Source organism: Cygnus olor, chromosome 11 (assembly GCF_009769625.2).
Source record: "Cygnus olor isolate bCygOlo1 chromosome 11, bCygOlo1.pri.v2, whole genome shotgun sequence".
NCBI classification, from domain to species: domain Eukaryota; kingdom Metazoa; phylum Chordata; class Aves; order Anseriformes; family Anatidae; genus Cygnus; species Cygnus olor.
In genome coordinates, this window is record NC_049179.1 from 5905567 (window position 1) to 5932805 (window position 27239).

At 36.9% G+C, this 27239-nt stretch overlaps 1 protein-coding gene across 4 annotated transcripts in view; it reads right to left on the reverse strand.

The window, feature by feature from the left end:
* OTUD7A (OTU deubiquitinase 7A) overlaps positions 1 to 27239 on the reverse strand; it is a 121510-nt gene that overhangs the window by 51536 nt on the left and 42735 nt on the right. For all 4 annotated transcript variants that reach the window (XM_040570487.1, XM_040570488.1, XM_040570485.1 and 1 more), the window contains exons 2-4: positions 18991 to 19063; positions 17489 to 17593; positions 4845 to 4981 (exon numbers count right to left, since the gene is read on the reverse strand). The gene's annotated coding sequence lies outside the window, so the exon portion shown is untranslated. The remainder of the gene's footprint in view (positions 1 to 4844; positions 4982 to 17488; positions 17594 to 18990; positions 19064 to 27239) is intronic.

Here is a 27239-nt window from a genome sequence, read left to right on the forward strand (position 1 = left end):
GTCAACAAGATTGCTATTAATTTCTTATAAGAAATGAAGAATGAATACATTTTCCAGGGATAAGAATAACTGCTAAAATGTTAGACTCTAGAATTTTAATAGAAATATTGGTTCAAGAAACCCGTCACTGAAGGAAAACTGCAGAATTCCCCAGGAGCTAAGCAAAGTGCATGCAATGACAAAAACTCAGTTTTATAGAACTGTAACAATATGGTATAAACTGAAAACGTAGCTTGAGTCACATTCATCTATGCAAATCACTGTAGTAGTGTTTCAAAAAACCACAGAACCATGTGCTTTGCCTTTTTTTTTTTCTTCCCCCTTTGGTTAATTAGTATTTAGCACTTACCTTGGTCTTCTATTCAGGACACTGTTATGAGTTAAACAGAATCTACTAGAATAATCTCGTTATTGAAATGATCACACTAATTCATCTGAAAACTTCTGTTTCTGAAAAAGTTAATGATTTTGAATTAGTCTCACATTTGACAATTGCTCCATTTTTTTTTCTTGTTTATTTAATCTGGAAGGTTTGAATTTGGCACTGTAAGATCTGTATTTGTTTAAACAGTAGTGGATGAATACCTCTGTATGAAAGCCCTTCATAAATTTACAACAGGCCCCTTAGTTCTTCTCCATGTATATGTATACTTACGGTTAAATTCATTTTAATGCTTGCAGAAAGAACAAGTTATTTTTCTTGGTCCTTTGAATTCAAATGGGTCAGCAATTTGACAACTACATTTAACAGGAATTTGCTGTTAGCTGGGATTTCAAAGGGGTTTTTACCTGTCAGTAAGAATCTAGTATTCAGACTGTCACAAGCCATGAGTCATCTGCAGATGAGTGTATTACCTAACCAATGCACTAGAGTGATTATCGATATTTATGTATTGTTATTTCTATAAAATATATCCTTGGAAGAATCTACCATACTGATTATATTAATTCAAAACTCACAATATTAATTCAAAACACCACAATACTGATTTCTCAGGAGGAAACTTCAGCAGTAACTACTTTCCCAGAAAAAAAAAATCTTAAAAAGTGTGTATTTTTTGCATATATTTGTCTACAAGACTAAGAAGAATTGTAAGTACAAATATGTAGAATAAAATACAGTCAATCAGGAAGCATGATTTTTTTTTTAAACCAACTAGAAAATTACCAGAAGGAAGAACTCAACTTCAGAGAAATTCCAAAGCAGAAGCTAGATAATGTAAAGTCTTATAGATTTCCAGCCTGACTGGTGACAGCTGAGCACAACATACTGCAATTCCCGAAATATAAAAGGAGAAATTATCTGAAATGGTACTCAACAGCATATCTAGCTATATAAAGAAAGGTGTAAAAATCTGTAATTTTTTTTTCTTATATTTATTTACGACCATTCAATAACTGAAAGGAGGAAAATAAGTACATGGAGTTTGGGCAAAATCTGTGTCAAAGAGAAGGTGGCAGAGGAATACGCTAACATCACAGTCTAATAAAACACACAGAAATCAATTCAGACATGTGAAGGTAGGTAGCTAGTGCTACTCTACGTATCACACAGTAACTTCTGGGTTTCATCTGCTGCTCCACTTTTATCTTCACAGAGCCTCCAGTTTTAGCACATAAAGGTTAAATGCAGTTTTTAAGCTTACAGTTAGAATATATCCTAAAGACTTAAATGTGCATGTATTTACATACACACACTTCTCTTTTATTGGAGGTGAAGTAGTTATAAACTTTGCAGTCTGTTTAGTATGATTGGACCTGTTCTGCTCACAGAACTTCAGTGAAAGATGGTGTTCAGGAAATGCCTTTGCACAAACTACTATTTAACTACTACTTAAGCTATTGAATATTTCTCCAAAATGTTCCTGAAGGCCTCTGTACTGAGCTTGGAGGACCAACTCCTCACCAGTAGACATGTTAGAACAAACTAAACCTGTTACAAACATATATATATATATATACATACATAAACTGTGCGTATAGATGTGTGCATGTGTATGTTGAAAAACTACTTTTCATTAATATTATATGTTCTTATCATAAGATGCTTCAAGTCACACAGACTTTCATTCGAATTAGCTGCACCTTACTGCGTTCTGCTGTCAGAATGGCAAATCACTCCACTAAGAGACAATGTGTAATTGCATTATAAAGGGGACGTATGGTCAACACTTAAATACTACAAGAACCACCCAATTCTGCAAAATCTGATTAAAAAAAAAAAAAAGCTTTAAAACGTTGCTGGATGGTTGAGAGCCTGACAGAGGATGTAGCTACAGCGATGAGTTAACAGCCAAAATGGTAACAACTACCTAACATACAGTAATATGCATTAGACTTGAGAGCAAAGTCAGATCTTTATAAATTAGTTACAAAACATTGATTCTCAAAACATGTAAGATGACAAGACAACATTTAGTGACTAAGACAATTATTGGCCACTTTCTTTCTTTCTTAAAATACCAGCGTTATAGGAATAAAAGGTGAAGAAGAATGACTAAAAAAAGCTCCAATCAGGCATTACTACTAAGGTTTTGTCTACACAATGAGATACAGGAAAATCAACCCAAATTAATTTAACTGGATTTGTCCAAGTCCATTAAATTTCTTTGCAAACACTTCCATCTGGGAATAAAAATGTGGCCTTAATTTCGTTTGGCTCATCTTGCCTTTGAAGTGGATTAAACTAAATTCACTAGAGGCCACTTAAATAATGAATGGGAGAGTGCACACAGACACTTGGTGGGATTTAAGCTGTCGTCTTTACATTCCTACATTTAGTTTACTTGCATCAATTCTCCTTGGTATCTTGTGTACACGAGCCCTGAACTGATACATTTGACACAGAAGTGGAAAAATAGACAATGCGGGAAGCTGTGCTCAAGAATCCTCAGTCAACACAATGACCCCCCGTGGGAACCAGCAAAGTACTATTATTCAAGAGAAGAGAAAGACTGTTCACTTTCAGAAATACTATTTAAAACATCTACTACTCGTTTATTTATTTGAATTCTTTGAAGCTACAACTATTGATAAAGGACTCCACTAAATCATCATTTGAGAATTATTTAAGAATTAGAGGTTAGGACCTTATATTTTAGGCTAAGATAAAAGAATGTAGAAAAGAAAGACTGAAAAGATCATGCTGTGCTCAAAACCTGTGTCACACCCCCACTGAAGAAACAACATTGGAAGCTAGAAACACTCAATACATTAAAATACCAGAGTCCCCTCAAAGCACCCCCAGTCACTGACAGCAAGGGCCCCGAGAGGTGCTTTACCTGCACCGCGCCACTGCTGACAGCCTGGCCAAAAAGCACAGCACCAGCCCCACGCCAGATGTGTGCGCAAGGGAATTAATTCACCTGGTCAGGCAGTGTTCCTGCCACACTGTTCTGCAGGAACACTTTTACAATTTTTTCACAGAACCTCAGAAGCATTTCATAACACTATGGTGTTATAAATGATTATATTCTCAGAGGGAAAAACCATCATAGATAAACGAAAAGTTCATGGAAACAGGTCTAGAACTGAAATAAACCAAGAAGCAGGAGACAGAACCTTTCCAGGTATGGATCCTCCACATCCCTCCATCAATATTTTTTCAGGATAAAACAACTTCATTGCTGTGATGTTTTTGTATTCATACAGATAAAGGGCCTGAACATAAGACAGTTACGGCATCTCCCTTACTTTACTCGCAAGTCTTCACGGTGTCCTAATTGTATTCTGTCAGAAGGCAGCAGTGCAAGAGATAAACGTAATGCCACTGATAAAAACGGAATATCCCTAAAACAAAGCTCCATTTTAAGTCAAATTCAAGTATCAATTATTCTTTTATATGGGAGAATGATAAAGAAGTAGGCAGCACATTGCACTGTACTAGAAATACAATTTGAGACGTCTTATTAAATGCACAATTTCATTAAGTAACCTATATCTCTTCTACTAGAACGCATCTCTACAGAATATAAGGAATTTGAACATGGTAGATTTTCTCCTCATTTTGAATTTTTCATTTATTTTTGTCTCACACATTTTACCTGATGCTGCTACAAAAAAAAAAATTGTTTTCAAATACTGAACTTATTCCTCCAGATTTCATCATTCTTTCAGATAAAGAAGGTATCCTGGCCAAAGCTCTAAATGCACCATTTTCTCTAACATATACATACTACACACTCTGCAAATACTCTGCATGCATACAATTTACTTCATTATGTAAAAAAAAAAAAAAAAAAAAAAAAAGGCAAGATACCCAAATAACCATTATTGGATATAGCATGCAGTTTCTTTAATTTTTATTTTTATTTTTTAAGTTCACATTGCATTAAAAATGCAACATTTAGGCCTATAGACACCATGAAATGCAAGTAGCTCAAAAATCAACACAATGAAAAACAGCATAAACACTTGCTGTTTCTTACATTTTGAGTTAAATAGCCCACTATTTCTACATTGTGAATTCTAAAATTGTCATAGCAACATGAATCTGAGTCTTCATTTACAATGCAGATAATCTTTTCGATTGTGTTATTCATGCATAACCCCGTATCGTCTGATTTGCTATGTACTGCAGTAAACTTCTACTGGGGGCTGCAGGGAGAGGAACAGACTACACAGGTATGACGCACTGGCATGCAGTGGTCAGGAAGTAGCTCAACCTCAACCTCTGCTTTACAGCAAGTTATTTCCTCCAATACTTTCATTTAAGAACAAACAGCTGCTGCTGAAAAGCCAGACTGCTAAGATTAGTTCTCTTGTTACGGCTGCTTGTTCTTGAGCCATAAATAGATACACAGCAGATTAGAGCTACCTTTAAGCAAGTTTTTCATTTGACTTACTTTGAACAGACTTTAAATAAGATTTCCTTGAGGCAAGTGTTGGATGGGTGTTATGCTGCTGGTTTTTGGCGAGGAAAATAATCCATTTTTGCCACAGTAGAAGGTACAAATAAGCAAAATTGTGTCCCCTGAGAAATCTGGAAGAAAAAAAGACAATATATTAATCATTGCATTTATTCTGCACTATTTGAATGATATCTATCATTGTCAAGAACCAACTTTACCTTTGACACCAACAGCCTAATGGATACACTACTATCAATGCAGATAAATTACTGTGTGCAATAGTTTGTATTAAACAGATTACTTGGGCACAACCCAGAAAATGAAGAAAAGTATGAATTATGAATGTACAAAAATATCCTAATGGCTACCCTACGTGAAAATGGTAATTCTCACTTAAAAATTCATTTTTTTCAAAAATTTCAGTTTATTTTATTAAGATTCATCAAATACAACTTTGTAACTTTTTTTCTTCTTGTCTGTTGTATTTTTCTGCATAGTGATCCAATAAACTGAAGAATGCTCCCCATATGACCACAATTTGGTCCATGAGAAATATATGGAAATGTAAGTATACAGCATAAAATTATTAGCCATGAAAAGGTTCAGGCTGTAGAGTAACCTCAACTGCAATTATTTTTATGGGGACAAATTTAACTCATCTTTCTACATTTGCTTGGTCCCTGCAATAATTTCCATGGGAAGTTAGCAAAGAAAACAAGGAAACACAGATTAAGGATGTTACGTAAGTATTTCAAAAATCAACCGAGGCCAGATAACCGCATTCTTCATTAAGAATGAATGCTCACAATAATTTTCTCATTTTTTCCCTATTTTTGTCTGATATTTGGAAGTAATCACAGCCAAGGTGCTGAAGAAGCTTCCTCCACTCCACCTCAGTTCTCTAAGAGTCACATGTAATCTTTGCCCTAAACTCAAAAAGGACCTAATTATTCAATTCTTCTGAAACAGGACCAAAACACTTCCTACCATCTTCTCTGTAGCTTAGGACCAGCAGCACAGTTCTGAAAACCTTTTCCACTAACACTGTTTTGCACCTGGATGAGCAGCTCTCCACAAAGACTCAAGTGTGCGGTCCCTTCCATTACTTTCGTTTCAAGCATGGAATTTGAAGTAATTTAAGGAGAATACAAAAGCTACATCAACTTGGTTCTTAGTTCTAGTAAGGCTAGGCTCATTCAGCGTAAGTTCTATATTCAGAACAAGGCTTACCTACAGTTACATTGATTAGCAGTTCTTTGCAAGGATGGAATTTAGTTCAAGCAACATATGAAGGATACATGATGCCTAATAATAATGAAGCAGTAATATTTAAGAAGTGTGACTGGTAACAGACCATCTGAAGAAAGATCTGTTTACAGTAAGGACAGTCACTATCACTACTTAGGTCTTTCTTAAATAGAAATGACAAGTTTCAAAGAACTGATTAGTCTAGCTTGTGACCAACAATCACATGCAGCCACAGTTGCACTGGATAAAAAAAAAAAGTCCCTGACAGTTTAAATTAATTTGTTTGAAGGACTGCTAGAACTGACAAAGTCGTACCACAGTTGACTTACAGAAGTACCTACAGAAGGTGGATTTGCAGTGCCATCTCTGACAATGAACTGTTTCCAGCAGAGGCAAAGCTTCAGATTGTCTTGACTCTGGCCATTTCTTCAGCTAAAAATGCTGTTGAGGAACCAGCCTTGACAGGAGGAGGCAATGGAGTCTGCCACTGACAGGTGTCAGGCAGCACATCTGGGTTAACTTCTGTGCCTCTGGTTTCAGTATGATCTGCTCTAAAACTGACTGAAACTTCCAGCTGGTGATTAGTAGCCTCTGAGGATGCTAGCAGTGTTAGTCCAGTTCATATGAAGAGCATATGAAACTTTTATACAGCTGTGAAATATTAGTATAGAAATTACTGGAGAAGATGTGCTAAATATATATTTTTGAACCTTGTCAGAGACCTCTCACTCTCCAGTTAGAGATATCTCGACTGGGACAATGGGAAGAGGTGAAAACCTTCTTCACTGAAGTACCAAAAAAGCAAGCTTGGTCACTTGTCATTTTGTCATGTTATTAATGATTTCATTTTTTTTTTGTCAAGTAACGACACAAAATGTGTTGTTTTTTTCTTCTTTTTTTTTTTAAAGGCAAAAGAAGTTCTGTACTATTATAATTCTGTTTTCTTTCACACTGTTTCTTCACGTTGCAACTTCTTCAGACTTATGCCTATACATATTAGCGACTACAAATTACACTTCATTATCAAGCAAAAACCTAGTAACATAGCCATTGTGAAACTCTCTAGTGTTGAAAATGGCTCTTAATCAACATTTTAAGAATACATAAAATGCTCTAAACAGCAAGAAAATCTTTTTTTCGTTTAGTCAAATCAATTTGGTAACATTCTAAGTTTTCTCTCACTGCAAGTAAGATGTAGCTACCCCTGCAGTCATAACAATTGTCAACCGCTGCCTTTTAAATTTTTACTGTAATTCAGACAATTTAAAAAGTAATAATAATCATAATTAACAGGACATTCAGGCTCACCAAGAAAAACTGGAAGCCGATGCATCAAGGAAAGTGTTACAAGGAAACACAAAACAGTAAATAACAACAACAACAAAAGCATTGGCAACTAACAGATGGTCAAATTTGATTTCAAAGAGGTGCAGCCTGATTTTTGAGAGCTGTTGAGTATTTCTGAATAACTTCAACAGATTAGTGGATATTCAGTGTCTCTAAGAAGTAGACCATTAGTTCTAATTGTCATTGTCATCACCACCTATTATTATGTGCTATGAAAAGCAGGACACAGTTGGAGTTAAATATTAGTGTGTGAAACAGGAAATTTAGGAAGCCAGAAAAAAATGGAAATTGCTATTGATTGCAAAATAAGCGTGGAGGTGGGGGAACAAAAACCCTCCACCACACTGAATATTAATGTCTACGGGCAACAGTTAAAGCAAATAATAAAGGTGCCCGTTTTGTTGTTGTTTTTAACATATGTACCAAGCTCACATATAAAAACAGTGCCTGTAAACTTAAACGAAGAACAGTCTCCCACAAAAAAAAATGCTCATCATAGACTACTAGACAAAAAAAGGAGGGGGAAAATACAAAAGAATTTGTATTCCTGTCGAGCCTAGTTATCAAACCTGATGACAACGTCACTAAGGAATTAGAACTTGTTCTGCATAGCTTACTGCAAGCTTCAGCACACAAATATCTTTCAGTTCAATCTACTGCAAAATGAATTATTTATATATATATTTAAACCTATCTTAAACATTTGGCTCCTTTTTACATTAAAAAAGCCCTAGAAAATAAACTGGAATAGATCATCATGCCTTAAAAAAAAATCAAATCGTTGAAGCTATCCAAAGTGACATTCTCTTTCACACAATTTATTATTCTTTAAAGACATGGATCAAAACACGTGCTTAGCTGCTGATCTGAAACTAAATGCATAGCAAAGCTGACTGGGAGTTTGGGAGTTGTTGCTGTTTATTTTTAGAAAAAAAGGTATTGTCACTTTGGATGATATACGCTGTCATTTCAATAGAAATTCTTCAAAGAAGCATGGCACAAAATTCTTCTTCCCGACTAGCAGGTCTGCTTATTCGGCAGAAAAACAAGGAAGAATTCCGTGACTCCTGATTCCTAATAAAAAGATGTGGAGGTGGAAAAGGGATGATTTCAAATATTATCTATAATTACAGTTGCAAGTCAAACAAAGTACAAACAGCTGAGAAGGGGCCAGTGGGGGGGGGAAGAGGAAAGCTATTACACGAGGTGGGGAGTTGGTCCCACAATACAGCAGTAGTGTTTGTTACAGCAAATGCTCAAACAGGCAAGACTGTGGATCACATAGAGGAAGAAAAACAAGATTTTGCTACAAACCATGCTCTTCCATCATCTGCAAAAAAGCAACTAATTGGGCTGATCAAAATGGTGGCTGAATGAGTGACTGATCGGAGGGCGAGAAGCAGAGAAAGGGGATAACTCGTTTATCTGCTTCGTTTTGCAAAAACCTGTTTGGAAAAAGATGTTTTTGTTGTTTTTGTCAGTAAACTTTCTACTAAATCAGTCACTTTGCCAGACAGTGATCATGTGCAATATTTCCTCATCAGAGTCAGCTGTTCTCTTATTTACAAATGCTTTGGAAAAAAATCTTTTGATTTTCACTCTGCTGAACCAGTCGCTTAACTGCAAGTGTTCTCCATTTCATGACAGACAGAACAAGCTGATTTCTTGGAGCTGCAGTCAGCAGACAGAAAAGCAAACCTATAGTTCATAAGGCTTTAAAATGTAAAAGGTACAGGCTGAATTTTATCTAGTTGGTAATAATTTGTTTTTTCAAGCACTAGCGTCAAAGGAGAAATGGTACTGTCAGGAAAATAAGGATGTCACTACCATCAACTAGTCACATGTTTAAGCTTGGATCTGAACTAAGTTCACACCTCCACCTCCAGTACTTGGCTTTTCAGTAATGCAGAGATGTATCTAGTTATATGCAACATAATGCACACCGGGTAATATTTTCTTACATGCAACAGCAATGTTTTCTATGATTAGGAACTCTAAAGACAAGATCCTTCCAATATTGTGAACTAAAAATATCACCTTCACAAAGAGATTTGATCCACAAGAGACTGAGCTGCAAAAAGCTTCCCTGGCAACTTCCAATAGCCCTGAATCTGACCTGCGATTTTTTTTTTTTTTTTTATTTTTACACAGCCTATGTGATTGAATAGTCTGCATATACTCACATCTGTTTGATTAAATTAGACTGTCAGTCTCCTAAAGTAAAGCCATAGCCAAAAGGCCCAAAATTACATAAACAACCTCCAGCAGAGGAACTGAAAATCTGGCTCTATTTTCTCTGTAATTCAAATGGTAGAATGGAAAGCTCTGAGAAGGATGCCCTCAAACAGAATGACATTCAGAGAATTTCTACTACAACTGCCATTGCTACTTACAGCAAAGCAGTCACCTTTCACATAACACCTTACCTCCTGGAAGCCAGACCCTGTTAGAATGTCACCACTGAAAGCTGACCAGGGAAGTCCTCCTCACCGACCAGACCTGTTCCAAACCAAGAATTCACCAAGTGATGGAGTTCCTCACATTTTTCTCTGTCCTTTCTGTGAACACATCTATCCACTAAACACTACTGAGATGAAGACAGATGCATTTGTGCAAGCAACATCTTTGGTAAGGGCTTCATTTTCCATATGGAGACAAAAAAAATTAAGATTCTTAGTCAAGAAACCTGACTGAGGAAAGCACCTGAACTACTGAATAATACAACACTTGGCCTTCCTGTCATGAAAAGTAAGTAGTAAAGTAACGTTCATAACGAAAGGATAGCAAGTAGGTCAATAGACTTTCACCCTGCCTTGGCTGAACACAGAGAGAATGCAGAGTATGTATTGCTCTGGAGAGTGCTAATGGGGGTAAGGAAGAGCAGCTAGGAACTGTAGTCGCTCTTCTTTTCCTCCTCTATCTGTATTTCAAACAGTCTGAAGAAATAGCACAAAGAAGTAAAGATGAAATTTGGTTTTTAGTTTTTACAGCACTTTTGCTCTCACCTCTAGACTTCACAACTTTCTCCTGGTCATGACTAAGCTGACGTGTATCAAACAGCACAACGTGAATTATTTGCTCTGAAGAGAGATAGTGAAGACAAAGACCTAGCTTCAAACATCATTTGCAAATTGCTGCTTCTGTGAAGAAATAATGTCCAGTATTCTTGCAAAAGGACACTTTAAAAAAGAAAAAAAAAAACTTGTTGATTGTGGAAGCTAAAACTCAAGTTCATTCTGAAAGCACCCCAGAAGCTGCAGTAACAGGCACAAGTGTGATAAGCAGCACGAAGTCAGTGACCTTCCGGGTTTACAAACGGCTCTAACTTTTTTCAGAAACAAGAACCAGTTCTTAACACTGCAGGTGAGGATCTCTTCAGTTTTGTCTGGACCCATCTATCTACCTTCAGTTAATAACACCACACAAATACGGGCATGCTTTGAGGCACAGCTAATCTGAATTCACAGAATCAATTTGACATGTGTGAAACTTACTTGTAAAACCCTATCAACTTCACAGGAAGTTTTTCCTGTGAGTAGCAAAAAGAAGGAAGCCTGCTTTTTTTTGTTTTTAATTTTGTTTAATTTTTTTTTTTTAAAATCTGTCCCTTATACAGAAGCAGTCCAGAACCACATGTACATTAGACCGGCCAGACAACTGCTGTCAAAGAGTGCAGAAATCAGCAAGGTTGTAATTTCCGTCTTTCTTCTCCAGCAGCCACAGACTTTCACAAATTTTTAAGTATTTTATTAGCTTACACAATTCTAACAATTTTTCAAATTGCACAATGGTTTCAGGGGAACTGGGAACGACGCATGTACCGATGGGCAAAGTCTCATTTGCTACTAATGGAGGCTAAAAATGCTCTCCCCCTTTCATGACACTTCATACCAGTTCAAGGCTACATGCTTGTGACTTTGCTAACATGACACTCTCCAATGATGTCTGAGTTCAAAACTTAATTTCCAGCTGAGCATAATCCTGATTTGCAGATCCTAAGGGCATAGCTGAAGGTTTACCCTTTCTTATCAAGTGATGGAAAAAGACACTGCAAGAATTGCAGAGCCCCTAGCCTCTGCCAGACAAATCAATACACAAGTGGAAGTGTGAAATTCTCCCAGGACAGTTCACAGATGTAGACACGGTGCTCCAGTTGCCCTCTGGAGTCTGCATTAGCTATTTTGGGAGCCTAGGTTACAGAAGATGGTTAAAGTCGCATCATACAAATATTCTGTTATACATATTGCCTAAAAAATGCAATCAATTTTATAACATGTTGGATCAATTCATAGACATTACAGAAATGACAGCATAGAATTCAAATATCTATACCAACAATTCAATACTAAATATACATATTTTAGTGTGTCTTTATACAGCAAAACAAGGAGATCATTTTTGGGGGGCTTGTTTTTCTGTGCAGAAGTTATTTTATCACTTTGTGTCCCCTTAAGAAGCCAGCTGTTAGCCCTATTTATCAGCAACTGCAAGACAAATTGGAGAACTTGACTCACTGGCTCAAATACATGGCATGGAAATGAACAGGTACAGTAAATCTCTTTTCACCATAGCACAGTTTACTAAACCAATTAATCAATTATAATCCCAGTTTTTATTCCTGCTTTTTTAGAAGCTGAACTTTTAAAGAAGAAAGCTATTTTACATACAGCTTTGCTTGGCTCCAGCTTTCAAATACAATTCATATAGAGGCATATTGGGAATTCCCCCAGTGCTTGTCCTTCCTATACTGTAAACAACTTGATATAAGACAAAGTAAACAGACAGCCATCTACTTGATTTTTACTGAGTCTTAACTGCCCCCACATGTGCTTCCAACCTTCGTTAAATTCCAGAGCATTCCTGTTTCACCAGAAGTACTGTAGGTAAGTCAGATCGCATTCAAGAACACACGAGTGTCCCTCAGTATTTTACAGTTCTGTCATTGCCTACTGCAAAATCTGTTCTTGATAACCAGCTGCAGCGACTAGCAGAGCTTCACCCAGTAAGAGATAAAGAGAAGAGACAATTGGCTTCCTCTTGGGTGGTATCTGCATTGTCTCGTACCATCATAATATCAAACAATTCTAGCAGAAGCTTTAAAAAGCAATGAAAATTGATTGAAATTATTTCATTGTACAAATTAAAGTCTCTGTTAACTACAATTATTGAAAAAGAGTGCAAATTATTTTTATTTTCCGTATAAAAAGAAAGATCATTCCCCTCACAAAATAAAATACACCATCATAAAAAATATCGAATGTCTTATGCAACTTTTCAACCAAGCTATTCCAAATAAAACATTCTTTTAATCCTTGTCTGTTTAATAACATAAATAAGGCATTTGCTAGTTTATTAAATCACTAGCGTGCAATTCGTTTTTATGAAACAGCAACAGTAAATAACATAAGAACACAAATGGAACAATCACATCTCCAAGCCTCCAGTGAAACGATATACGGAACATAATTACATGCAGTACACATTTTGCAAAGGATGTTGACTCAGTTCCAAGCTTAGCAAAACGTGATCAGGAAATAGATGTCTGGAACTTAATTGCAGTGTTTGACCCTTTTCAGTCTTGAAGCCTACTACTTGCCAAACATCATTTCAGCCTGTAAGAGCGTTAAAGATCCTCTACTCCTCTGTAAAGAATTAACTGTTCCATAGAGAGATTTTTTTAGAACATCACTGGCCTAATTTACACTGAAACTTATTTTTGTTACTCAGAAGGATTTTATTCTCTGAATAATGTATGCAGAGATTTCTAACATCGATGAGAAACCAACAGCATCTGCCTTTGCTGCTTGAAATCTATGGAGGTAATTCAGGAGGAAATGTGAAAGGAGATGATTTACTCAAGAAAAAAAGTTACTCTCTGCCTTCTCTTTCAACGTATCAGTCAGCTGCTTCTTATAGCTATATAAACAGTACCAACTTATCAATCCATACACCCTCTGTCCCCACACGTTAATGAAACGGAGACCAGGTATGAATAATTTTTGTCCAATTTAACTGAAATTCTTTTTGTCCTCACAAAAGTAGTAGTTCAAAAAGTATATTAATTTATAAGTAGTTGAATCTCACAACTTCAACATAGCCTGGGTTATATTCAGGTTCTGCATTGCTAAGAATTTATTACAGTGCCCTGTAGCATCTATAACAGATGACATTTTTATTTTGAACTGTTCTCATTTTAAAGGTTTAATAAATTAGAAACTTGGAGTTTCTAATTGCCTTATATAAAATTGTAATGCTTGTAGAAAGACAAAGACCGTATTTTCATCACCATTTCCTACATTATAACGTTATTACATGTGCTAACTGGCAGTTTTATTTTAACTTCTTCTGCTCCTTCCTTCACTGTCTGAAGTGCAGTTCCACACTGACTACAAAGATGTAGTTATTTAAATAATAATAAAAAAAAATAATAAAAGGCCATGCTCCCATCATCCACACTGCATGTGCTCCCTTCCCTACCTTGCACTGGCATTGATGCTTATCCGATTCCAAGGTAAACCAACTCAGGAAGTTGTATTTGAAGAAAACTACACATACTTTAGGAAGATTTGTTGTCTTTGAGTTTAATTTGCAACAGTAGCTTGTCCCATTTCTCACTACGGAATAAGGTATAAAGTATTTTACTCTACTGCTAGTAATTAGAAGTATTTTATTTTCATGAGGGTTAAGTAAATGAATCTAGCTCACACTGATGAAATAAATAACACAGCTTGTAAAGGCATATACCAGAGGTAAAGAGCATGAACTAAAATGCTTGTTTTCTACATTAGAAAAAGCAAAGCGACGTGTTTACACTGACAATATGTACCTCATACAATAACAATATTGTTGTTGTTATGTAACAAAATTGTCTCAGAATAGATAGTTATGGAAATAACCAATCCAAATAGCAATTAAATCTCAAAATAACAGAGCATGGCCTGTAATTAAAACAGGCTTCTACTTCCACCCACATTAGGCAGAGAAGCCTGAGTATCCTCACAGAGCACTTAGTCTTTATTAATTGTATCTTAATGAGGATTCCTATGACAAATTCAATATTGAAATTCAAATAGACAATCAAATGGTACGTAGTTTTGAATTAGCCTAAAATTAATAGTAACTGACAAATGATGAATTCAAGAGTAAGCTGCCTGTTGTGACAGGTAATGTGTTCAGTTAACTGCAAAACCAAATAGAATGTAGTGAAACAAAATACTTCTCTAAACATACTTCAACAGGAGCCAAGAAATTTAAATAAAAATGGAATAACATGCGTCTCTTTTGCACTACAGGCTGTATCAAACTCCATCGGAAAATTAAAAATCAGATTTGTTTTCTGATAGCCACTTTCTCATTACCAGAAAGTTCTGGGACATTTCTTAAACCCCCAAAGAATGCAGTTTCTTTATAGCCTACACATGGTAGTTTGTTATGCTTTGGATGACACCATCACCAGCCCTTCAGGGGACAGCAGACTGCTGGGGCAGATGTGTAAAACAAATTAAAAGCTATCAGAACTTCCAATTCTTTGCAGAGGATGAGCATCAAAGCAGTCAGGGTAGAGACTCACTCGTTTTATGCAGGCCCTGCTGATCTCTATTTGACCACTATCGCTAACAATGTTAGATTTGAGAATTTTCTGGAGTCACTGCCCCAAATAAAATAATTACTTTTAAAAGATTAAAGAAGCCATTAACATGGATGGACTTTGCCTCAGCAATGCAATCTGTTCAGTGCTGGTGATCTGGCAAGGGCAAATAAAATTAGTCTGACAACCAAAGAGAAAGACCGAGACCGGTGGATGCTGAGTGCAGTGCCCAAGCCCACAAGGACTTTTGAGGTGACAAGAGTTCCAGATGGAAGCTTCTATAGGCAACACTTGCACACAGCATTTTCTCCACAACTGAACTGGATATTTATGAAATTCTCAGCAAGAATCCCAAAGGTTTTACTAAAACAATTCTTAACCCTCAACAACTTGAAGAAAAAACTGAGTTCCCACAGGACAGGGTGGAGTTCAGAAAAAACTGTGTGTTGAGTTTAGTGGTAGCTCAGGAGCCTTAACATAGTTTGGCACATCAAGTCCCACTTCTGAAATGGAGAAGCACCTGAAGAATCTATATGCTCCATATGCTCTAAGAAACATGCTCGAGTCCACTTGTTATTAAATACAGCTTTTGTAATTTCTCTAGCTCAAGGAACGCTTGGGTCAAAATACAATTGAACCATTGCTTATATGAACACCTCTTGTGAAGGTGATAGATCACAAATACCAAATCTGATGGTTTTGCAATAGATCCAATACAATTACTAAGTCTTAAATACTGAATTATCTTTAAAGGTGCTGTAGTCTACTATAGAGATAGTTGGCATATTTCATGGAAGTTGGTCATAATAAAGGTATCAAATTTCACACTGACAAAGGTTAAGAAGAATACTGCCTTAAAGTTCCAAGAATCCATCCTACAATTTACAACAATATTCATAAAACAAGATTATTAGTAACTAGTAAAAGAAGCAAATTAGTATTTACTTTTGTTTAAATGAATCCCAAATGAACTCAAAACTGGGGACAAATGTACTTATAGGCTTCGTTAGTTCCCCTTGCCATGGAAAATGTTATTTACAGTGAATTTCAAACCCAAGGTTAGACTTAAAAATTTGACAAAGACAAAATTACACCAACGCAGCTACATTTTCCACGCTGCAGTGCTATGAATCTTTGTTCTTTACAGACTTCTTGACAATCACAGTGAACAATGGCAGGAAATACACGGTTTGCAGCAATGCAAAATCGACCTCTCCCAAGTATTTTGTTATACTGACATCCTTAAATCCTTAAAAGATCCTTAAAAATTTTTATTTTTATGATCCAAAAATCATCAGGATTGATAGTAGTCAAAAAACAAGACCCACCCACTCCCAATCCCCAAGAAAAACAAAAAAAATCTCACAATAAGATTACTGGTGCACTTTATGAAAATGTTATGGAACACTTCATGTCAAATACAGTAACAAACCATTTAAAAGGAAAAGCCTCCTAAGTCACAAATACGCACAGAAGTCTTCTATATTTATATGAGAATACTATAAAATCTTGTTCATTTTAGCGAAGAAAAAGTAGACAGATTTAACATTTAAACTCTGTATGGCTTAGAAGACATGGTTCCCCCAACAGTATACATGCTGAAAGGCACTAGAAGAATACACTTGCTGTAACTTCCTGTAGTCAAATTTAGTAAATGTAAGAATGCAGAATTTTTATTCAGTTCTCTTGCACTGAAGCAATGTTATACAACATTTGATTATATCCTCAATAACCTGCTTTACACATTTTCAGAATGTGCAGGGGTCACCTAATGAGCCATTTTTCAAAAGCTCCTTTGGACACTACCATACAAGTGTGGCCCCAGGAATCTGACTTATTGTACTTTTTGAACCTCTTGAATGGAGGCTCAAGATTTTTTTCTTCCTTCAGTGGTCATCTGTACAGTACATACATGTCTCAAAAAAACATTAATGAGCTTAGTTAAGAATACGCATGCACAGTGTGTAACTACTACTATTTTAAAGGTGGAGCTGACGAATACATATTAGCTTTAAATATTACCAATTAATTTTGAGTTCCTGCAGATTATTACAGTTTTAGAGGGTATTTAGCACCTAAAAACTTAAAAAATCATGTTACCATGTAATCAATTTTCAGCATCATGTTCAAGACAGACACTGTGGTGTCAAATCAAGAATACATGCCATAGTTTCACATATTTTTCTGTGTGCATGGTAACAAGGAACTATTTTCAGCTCCATTTATTTTGCTGCTTTTGTTTATTGATGGTCCCCTCAAGCAGTTCTGTGGACCCAAAATGGCAGGGGAGGAAGAAGCAGTAGGAAAGAACTCAAGTCAGCGCTGCTGCCAAGGAAATATTATGTGCAACACAATTTCAGAGAAGTAGAAACATTCGTATGAATTTTGGTTTAAATAATGTATTTAGCATCACTGAGAAACTCTGCAGCATAATCAAGGATAAAATCCAACTCACCATGGTAGCTTCTACTTGCCAAAATATCCTTCTCTCCTGCATGCCCTATCTCATTTTGGTCAAGCAAATGATGCAGGCAACCATACCAGTATTCCCACTTTCTTCCTAAAGAAAGTACAAAGAAGTCAGCAAACAAATTGCAATTTACAGCAGCTGATAATCAGATAAATAATACTTATTTAACAAATGTATTGTTCACTTCCCTGTCCTTACCAAGGTTATTGCAATAGGAATCTTTCACTATAGTCTTAAAATGGATTGCACCATTCTGGTACTACAAAACGAACTGCTATGAAATATGAAAGCAAAAAACTAAGCCCAAAACAGAGCTTCCACAGTGACAGGTCAAATCCTGCAGTAGTTTAACATGACAATGATAAGGATGGTTTAGGAACTTAATTAGCATCCAAGCTTTACAAAGCACAGATAAATTTAATGAGTACTACTACATCATCTGTCAGCTCTATGTTGCCACACGCGATAGGCATACTGTTAGCTTATTAATAATTTTAGCTGGTTTCTTTGGTTGGCTACACTTAATTGGGTGAAGAACTGGCTGGATGGCAGTGTGCAAAGAGTCACAGTAAATGGAGTTGAATCCAGCTTGTAGTGGGTCACCAGTAGCATTCCCCAAGGCTCAGTACTGGGCCAATTTTTTTCAACCTTTTAATCAATGATATTGATGAGGGGATTGAGTGTATCCTCACTAATTTCACAGACAATACCAAGTTAGGCAGGCCTGACTCAAAAATAGTGTGACCAGCAGGACTAGGGAAGTAATTGTCCCCTTGTATATGGCACTGGTGGGAGCACACCTCAAGCACTGCATTCAGTTTTGGGCCCCTCATTACAAGGAGAATCTTGAGATGGTCAAATGTGTGGACAAAAGACCAACAAAGCTGATGAAGGGACTAGAAAATAAGACTTATGATAAACTGATGAAGGAAAAAGGGTTGTTTAGTCAGGAGAAAAAGAGGCCGAGGGGAGACTTCATTGCTCTCTATAACTGCCTGAAAGGAAGTTGCAGCAAAGAGGGTGTCAGTATCTTTTCTCATATGAAAAGTGATACGACACAAGGGAAGTCAAGTTGCACCATAGGATTTTTAGATTGAACATTAGGAAGAACTTCTTCACAGACACGGTGGCCAAGCATTAGAACAGGCTGTCCAAGGAAGTGATGGAGTCCCCCATGCCTGGAGGTATTCAACAGATGGCACACAGGACATGGCACCAAGGGATATTGTTTAGTGTTGTAGCTTGATAGGTCAGGTTTATGGCCAGACTTGATCTTGAAGGTCTTTTCCAACTTAGATGATTCTATGACTCTAATTGTTGTCACTTACAAGACAAATTAAATTCTTGTTTTCTTTGCAAGGCCCTTATGTTCAGCATTTCAAAACAGCTAAATGCCAGATGCTAATTTAGGGGGGTGGGAGGGATGTTTACAGCTACTCACAGGAATGAGGTAGACAAGCCTCTGCTTCTGTTTTTGGTATGTTTACCTATTTAGGAAGGCAGGAGGCAACTGTCCAGCTGATTTTACTTCTGATTTTGAAGCTCTGGAGTGTCACGTGCCTGTGAGAAAAGACCAGAACATGTTTTACTGACTTCAAAAGTAACACTGTAAAGTACTATTCCGCATCCATTTATTATCCCCACTACTCACCCAAAAATCTCAATCTATACCACTATTATGGAGAAAGACTTCCTTCTTTCTTTCTTCCAGCTTTGACCATTCCCAGGATAGTGAGAAGCCCTGCACTATGCCACTTAAGATCACAACAGTTTGTCCATCAAGAACTTCAGCCATAGCCCAATCCAATTTAGATTAAATTAAACTTTCATTAGCAAATAGAAACACAGAAAGGAAGCTTTCTATAAGAAACTGTTGTCTGACCCCTGAGACACATTAACATCGATGCAAGGATCTTAAAAGATAACTGGACAAACCCAAGTGGTATGTTGTAAGTTTCAGATTGCTTTACCATTGCAGAGATATGTGTATCATATGACAACTTGTTAGGAATGCAGTCCCCTTTACTGTTTGGTTCAGAGAACCAAAGACACTATACCTCCAAATCTAGCTTAGACATCTAATTTTCCTCCATTTTGACTGTAGGTTCCATGCTGATGACAGAGCTAAATGAACTACAACAGCTGATCCAGTACGTTTAGTCCCTTTCTACTCACGAAATACTAACCTGCAGATTGAGATTTACTGATTTTGTTCAAAATATTTTATGGTTTAAAATAAACGAGTAACAGAGCAGTTGAAGATTGGTCTGAAATGATCCGCAAAATTAAACTAACTATGAATTATAGACTGGAGTTGTTCAAAACACTATATGATAATCTTTTGATTCCTGAACGCACATGTAAACACACTGCACTTTATCAAGCATTTTATCTGGTTTACCATTTAAAGATAATGAAAATGATGTTTAGCAATACTCTGCCCAAATACAATTATTTCTGATCCCTGACTTCTCTATTAGGTACCACTAAACAAGGTCTTAAAACATTACAACTTGTTAAGTTTTTATGGCTATCGTTCTTATATTTGCTTTCTCCCAATTCTTTGAATATTTTATTCCTCCTCCTAGTTAAAACATATGACACTTTCTTCTCTATATACATTTTTCTTAACTCCATATATGTATATATATTTACTCATATTTATAGAAGCGAATACACATTTGTTATATACATTTGTTTATTAAAAATGAGACTAACGAATTATTTTTCCTTCTCTACTCTCTCTGCTATTTTTTTCCTGGTATATACATTGCCCCACAAATTTATTTCAATATAGCACACCTTCACTGGTTATTTTAAAGCCATAAGACTCTGCCTGTTTTCCAGGTTCAGTAGAGTTTTTAACCAGATTGCATGTGTCAACCACCTAACACACTTCAGGGACTATCAAAGTCCAAGTTTCCATTAAAATCCACAGATATGGGAAAACACCTTTGGTAACTTGACCAGAAGGAGGTAAGCAACCTCCATGTTCTTAGAGTATTGGGAAGTAGTAGCGGTCACACAATCTGACATTTAGGAGTGTAAAATGAATGTGCAACTCCACGCAGATATGCCCTTTCACGTGCATTTTTACAAATGCCTGCTGAAGTCCATAGAAAAACTGTATCGACATTCTAAGATATTGCATCTTTGATTCCCAGCAGTACAAAACCAATCAAAAATGCCAAATTCATTAGGTTTTTAAGAGATAGTCCAGATAGTTCTTTCACTCTTGCTGAGGCCTTTGTTCCAGACCTCTAGATATGACTGCCCAGACTCCAATTCAATTTCACTGTAGTGTTTACATTTGTTATGTGCAGATCATACAAGTACACACACTTATGCTAAAATTCTCCTAGCTGAAGAATGGTGCTCCAGATCCTGAAGTTTGTCCAACTCCTTTCCACCAGCAACATTTCATTCACAACACACATTACCGTCACACACACGACTCATTGAGAACCAGTGGTGTGTCAGTAATGTCGTCAGCAGAAACAATGAGAGCCCAAGCCCGTTGCACTGCTCGGATGCCCTGACATCCTGCCAAACTGCTTGACACTCAAAAAACTCAGTTAACACTTCTAGAAAGAGCACATGTGGAAGTACTGGTTATAGTTCTGAGTTCTGCCCATGAAAGTGCCCATTTGTTCCTCTCAAGGGCCATTAAAAAGAGGTGGTTAAATTGCACTTCAAATATAGCCAGAAGAAAGCTCCCTCTAGATAGCAAAAACATGAGCTTAAAAAAAAAAAAAAAAAAAGGAATACATAAGAGATTGTGAGAAAAAAATTTCTTCTGATATGTTTCCCTCCTCCTAAAACCATCCCTGGACACTTCCACGTATCCACTGGATGTAAGACAGGATGGGGAAATGAGAGGAAATGCACTGGTCTAGTGTTCATCGGGCAAAACTCATGCAACAGCACAAACGATAGATAAGCAGTCACAAAACTCTTCCTTCAATGCACAGGAAACAGCAAAAGCCATAGTTATCTCTGATTGTGAACTACAGATTCTAATGAAGTTGTAATTGCCAATACAAGCGATAAATTTGACCTCAGTATTCAATTCTACACTCAATTACTTGATGAGCCTGTCACAATTATACACATATAATATGAGAAAAACAAATGACACTAGATTCAAACTGAAGAAATCACTAGAAAGTCTTTATGGAAAGAACATCAAACATTTCCAGGAAGTTCCTATAAAGGTAATGAATGATTTCAAAATTACATGTCTTATTTATGCCATAACCAAGATGTTAAAATCTCTCCCTAATGATTAAAGAAGGTTTCAATGTAGTAATACCTTGAAATGATTACAGTCAAGTAAGTGTTGTATGTTCTTGCATTTGATTATATGACCCCTAACATCAATACATCGGTTATATCACTGTTTAAGCTCTGATTTACTGCATATTTACAGTTTAAGCTCTCGGAAGCATGTTTCATTTTGGGGCAGCAGTTTGCCTCCTTGTATAAAGTTCTAATTTAAGACTGATAAAACATCTCCACTATGGACATCACTGCTTGCTTTTAGCATCTGCAGTGACAGCACAAGCAATCAGAAGTCACAGAAAAGACAACTTCCCCCTAAAGTGCACAGGAAAATCTTCTACACCTTCATGTCCTGCATGTGTGCGCTTCTGTTACTTGAAATTAACCATTGCAAGATGACAGCAAAGTTACAGCAAGCGCTGCTAGTCATTTCCAAATGCCTTTCAAATTTGACTTTGTGAAATGTGTAACACAAACATATGGGCTTGCCCCCTACTTTGTTTAACTAGTTGCTACATTAACAGATTTGCACCTAAGTGAGAAGAGTTAGGCATTGCACAGCTAGAACCAGTTGTAGTGACAGAAAGGGTATGTGCAGCAGGGAGAGACTAGAAAACACGTTAACATTCCTTTAAAAGCCATAGTCATGTCATTTAATTAAATACTACCACCTATGTAGGTATGTGACAGCTTGTGAAACAGCTGAAGATGTAGCTGAAAGCAAGGAAGAAAAAAATTCCTAGCCAAACTAGTCTGTACTGTCTCAAGAATTACGCTAAAATCCAGTAGCTTTAAAAGGCTGGATTCTTCTTTCTTCTCTGTTGCTCTGCTTTGGGCTACTTAGTGCCATTCATGCCTTTCCACTCACACTGATGCTCGTCTAAGTGGTTTGAGAGCCACTGGCTCACTCAGCCAACAAAAAAGTCCTTCTACTTTTCTTTTGTATGGAAGAATTTTGTGCTGGACTGAATCAAATCACCATAATCTCTGCAAAAAACACCATAGCCAGTACGAAGCAAGTGGGGTGAAGAATCTCTTCTCTTCAGTGCCAGTGACCTTTAGGATTAGCTCTCCTCTTTTGTAGATCCACAGCTTGAGCGTGCTCCAATGCAGCTAGCTACAGGGCAGCCCACTGCAATTGCGCCAAGGGCAAAAAGCAAGGCTGCTCTACAGAACTGGTGCCCTGCTGGCCCTGGGGAGCAGGCAGCTACGCTCAGATGTGGTGACAGCTGAAAAACCACTCTTGACCTTTAACAGTACAAAAGTAAGCTGGGGCTTAGGTCCAAGGGCCTTATCTGCATGCTGTACACGGCTTGTGCTTCAAAGAAATTTTTAAATGCACGTCTGCACGTTTCTTAGCAATCATACAAATGCTGTGGAAATAGCAACAATCCTACCTGTCCTAGAAAACTGCTGCAACAACAGTGGATTCAAACATCTCCCTTTTCATTACTAGCCAAGGAATGTTTTACCAAGAGTAAGGAAAAGAAAATCATTTGACTGCATAGCCACACATCATTAATCTGACTCTTGTGTTGTCAGAAATGCTACCAGCTACTTGTATCATGTCTCCGTAAACAGGACTGAGAAATACAGGATCGTAAAACTTGTTTTGTTTTTTTCCCCAACACTGTGAACACCTACACTTTATTGTATACATACTTAAACCAACCAAACAAACAAAAAAAAACCAACCCTACCATCAAATAAGTAACTTTTTTCTCTCTTGCCATTGCAAAATCAAAATTCTCAAATTGGTTCTAAGGATTGTCTTGGAAGGTGAAAATAGCACGGAACTGAACTGAACTCCAAAAGTAGATCTTGACTATGTAACATAATTATACACTTGTATTAAAATACCATACAAAATAGGAACCACAGGACCTCCAATATGTGGAAAAACGAATGGAAAAATACGGCTACATTTTATATTCAGAGAGCCTAGCTTGATAATCACGAACAACTCCTGTCCAACTTCATGAAGAACGTGTTTTAAACACAAAGTTGTCTGATTTCAGTTATTAGCTCAATAAAAGCTCATTCTGTAGCCTTGCTTTCATTAAAATAGTAAGCTTTGGGAAATAAAAAATGCCACCACATAGCCACACCTACAAAAACGCCAAGACAATTCCAATTTTATTCATTTTTCCCTCGGTAAGCCAATCATAGGACTTCCAATTTACTTTCTGAAAAATTAATTTTGTCTTCTTATGCTAAGAAAAATTAAACAAGAACTACATAAAATGCTCAAGTAAAGATTACTTGTGAACTAAAATATGAATTTGTGAAGAATACTAAGAGATTAAATATGATTTGCCATGGTTTTGTCAGCATGTGAATTAACATTTTTCTTACAAAGACTCAAGAATTACACTGTACCCTAAACCACAAATGTTAAACTATAACCTATTTTTTTCTTCCCTCACATTACTATTAACATAAAACATTAAAATTTTCTTTGTCAATAATACAAAGTCGGCAAATGCATCAATATAGGTTTCAAAACAATTATCATTTAAAAAAATCAAGTTTTCATTTATCAAGTCCTGAAGTTAAGAGTTTAAACCCATACATATCTACCCACATGATTGCTTTTACTGCCTCCATTACACAGTTCACACAAAAGCAAGCAGCACCTCGTCACCAGCGTGGCAGTGTTTCTGAGATCTTTTAGAACACAGGAAGAAATCCTAACTTCATTAAGGTCAGAGAGTTTTCTATGAACTTCATCTATAAATATCCTTTAAATACCATGACCTCTGTTAATAAGCAAGCAAAAATCTCAGGCAAAGACCAAACAATACCTCTCACCTTTAATCGATGCTAAAATTAACTGACTTTTACCTGTAGATTCTCATTTTGTTGTGGTTAGGAAACATTATTCATACTATAATGTGTTTAAATTTGAAGTATCTATTTATATATGTTCATGCACGTGTGCGCACATATATATAAATCTACCTCACTTGTTCTTCATTATTGTTTCCCATGAGCCTCTCACACTTTGGTACAAGAAGGTAGATCTTGAGCTGGTGCCAAATCACTAGTCATTTGACTAATCAATGTTCCTATTCACAATTCTTTTTGACATGGGGGCAAACATGTTGTGGGCATACAATATGTTGCCTTCTACTGTCCTAAATAACATCCTTCATTCATTTCTAGTTGATAGAAGATGAAATGCATCTTAATTTCCAACTATTTTTAATTACCTGCAATTAGTTTCTGTGAGAAAGTTGCTTATAAATTTTGTACACTTGCAAAAAGATCACAACAGTGGCTGAACAAAGCTGTATTATTAACTTTCTCTGAAAGCTATCAGCAAAGCAATTTAGAAGCACATAGACACTGTAGCGATAGAGTACATTAGGAAAAGCTGTTGCTAGAGAGCTGTACAAACTTTAGCAAATAAACAGAATACATTTTAATTACAAACTGAGCTGCTCTCTCTTCCAAAAAAATACAAAATACAAGCTATTCAAGTTATTCTTTTGTACCCTGCAACCACCACCCAGTTTGCTGACTTCACAGGAAAAACACAGCCACTGCTTTACCCTTCTAGACTTCTTTTCAATACTTCAGTTTCACACAGACAGCTCCACTGTTACAAATAATAATGCAATTTCACTTTTAAAAGGGTTGTATTTTGTTCACAATACCACACACCTCTAGGTACCTGGCAAGCTCCAAAGTACAGCTACTACACTGTATTTCAAAGTACCTGTTCAGGTGTGACAGGACTTTTCTGGTCACTACTGGATGAGCAAAGTGCAACGTGGAGCTAGAACACGCACTAGGTACTGCTGCCTGAAGACGCGCAGCATAAAGCCTTGGTGATTTAGTTTGATCTCATGAGACCTATATTTCTTTAAATCCTCCTTATCCTACCAAATAAAGCAGTCTTCTAGTTGCCACTCTCCCGATAATGCATGGTAGAAGACTCAGAGGTTTGTGAAAGCTTCTGTACCAACTGGGAACCTGCTACTGCTTTAGATAACCACAGAAGCACCGTTTCTCCGCAGTCAGCTTCTTCGAACTGAGCATTTAGACAGAAGAAAGGAGGCCGATGGTCTGGCTCATCAACACGGTATGGCTGAGCCAGGGTAATTTCAACTGACTGCATTCGGCAAAGCTCCGTGAGTTTTGCCCATCTGTGCTTCTTACCGGCAGCTTCCAGGGTGAGGGGTGGGTGGCAAAAGGAACGGAGAGCAGCAAAGGCACTGAAAGCTGCAGAAGCCTGCGCCTTGCTAACCAAATCCTTCTGCATCGTGAAATGCCAGCCGAGCAGATCTGACCTCTGCACAAGAGAAGATGATTAAGGAAAAGGAAAAATGACTAGGGGAAATACTCCGTATGACTTAATGAGGTGGGGGAGGGAGAGAGAATATATTTTGAACCACAGACAATAACTCTCATCACTCAAAATATGTATGTGTAACTATAGCTTAGATGTCATTGAACATTTTCCAAAAAATAATTACTCAAAATCTGCTTGTTAGATGAAGACAAAAAAAGAATTAAACCATCTTTCTTGTTTTTCAGAAATGTTCTAAGAGCAAAACATGATGATTATATGATGAGCTGTCGCTCAGCTACAACCCACTCTGTTCTATTATTGCTCACTCCAGCTGCTTAAACATTCAGTCAGCTCAGCTACCTTTTATATTCATACCATGCAGAAGTTCTCAGATGTCCCTTATCACACAGGGCAATCCCTGCCCTCACAGTCCAACCTGATTTGCTCTCTTTTTGCTTTATTGGAATTTCAGATTGAATTGTCAAAGAGAATAGGAACCCTGTTTCCCTATCATTTGAATTCCTGCACCACATACATTTTTCTCTGCCCTTCCTTTTGCTCTAGAAGACTGAGGTTATATGGTACAGTTCACCATTTGCATATCAAAAGCAACAGCACTTTATGCAAAAAAGAAAAGCAACCGGTCTTCCGCTTTCAGAAAGAGCTTAAGACATGAAAAGCACTTCCTTCCTCTGAATCTTTAACTCCAAATTCAGGTGTAGCTTAGCCCATCAAGAGCAGTTCAGATAAACGTCTTAAAACTGAAGAAGCTCCCCCAGTGCCACTATTACCTGACACTCACTTGCCAGAGATTGCTTTCTTTCCAGACCCATTTCCCCCAAAGCAGTTAAAACTTCACAGTCCTAAATCAATGAACAAAATTATGAAAAAGACTCACATTCAAAAATCATAAAGAAACGATTCTTATTTATCTCTAGTTACGTACAACTTGTGCGAATGGCACTACCCCTCCTACTGAGGTATTTCAACACTTTTTTCAAGCTGGCCAGCATGGTTTCAGAGGTGTCAGATTTTGTTATTAAAATGAGCACAATGATTCTCTGCTCTACCTTATACAGTCTAAGAAAAGAACACAAATACAGAGCATTATTTCAGGTTTCTGTAACTTCTTACTAAGGTAGCGACTTTTCCCCCAGT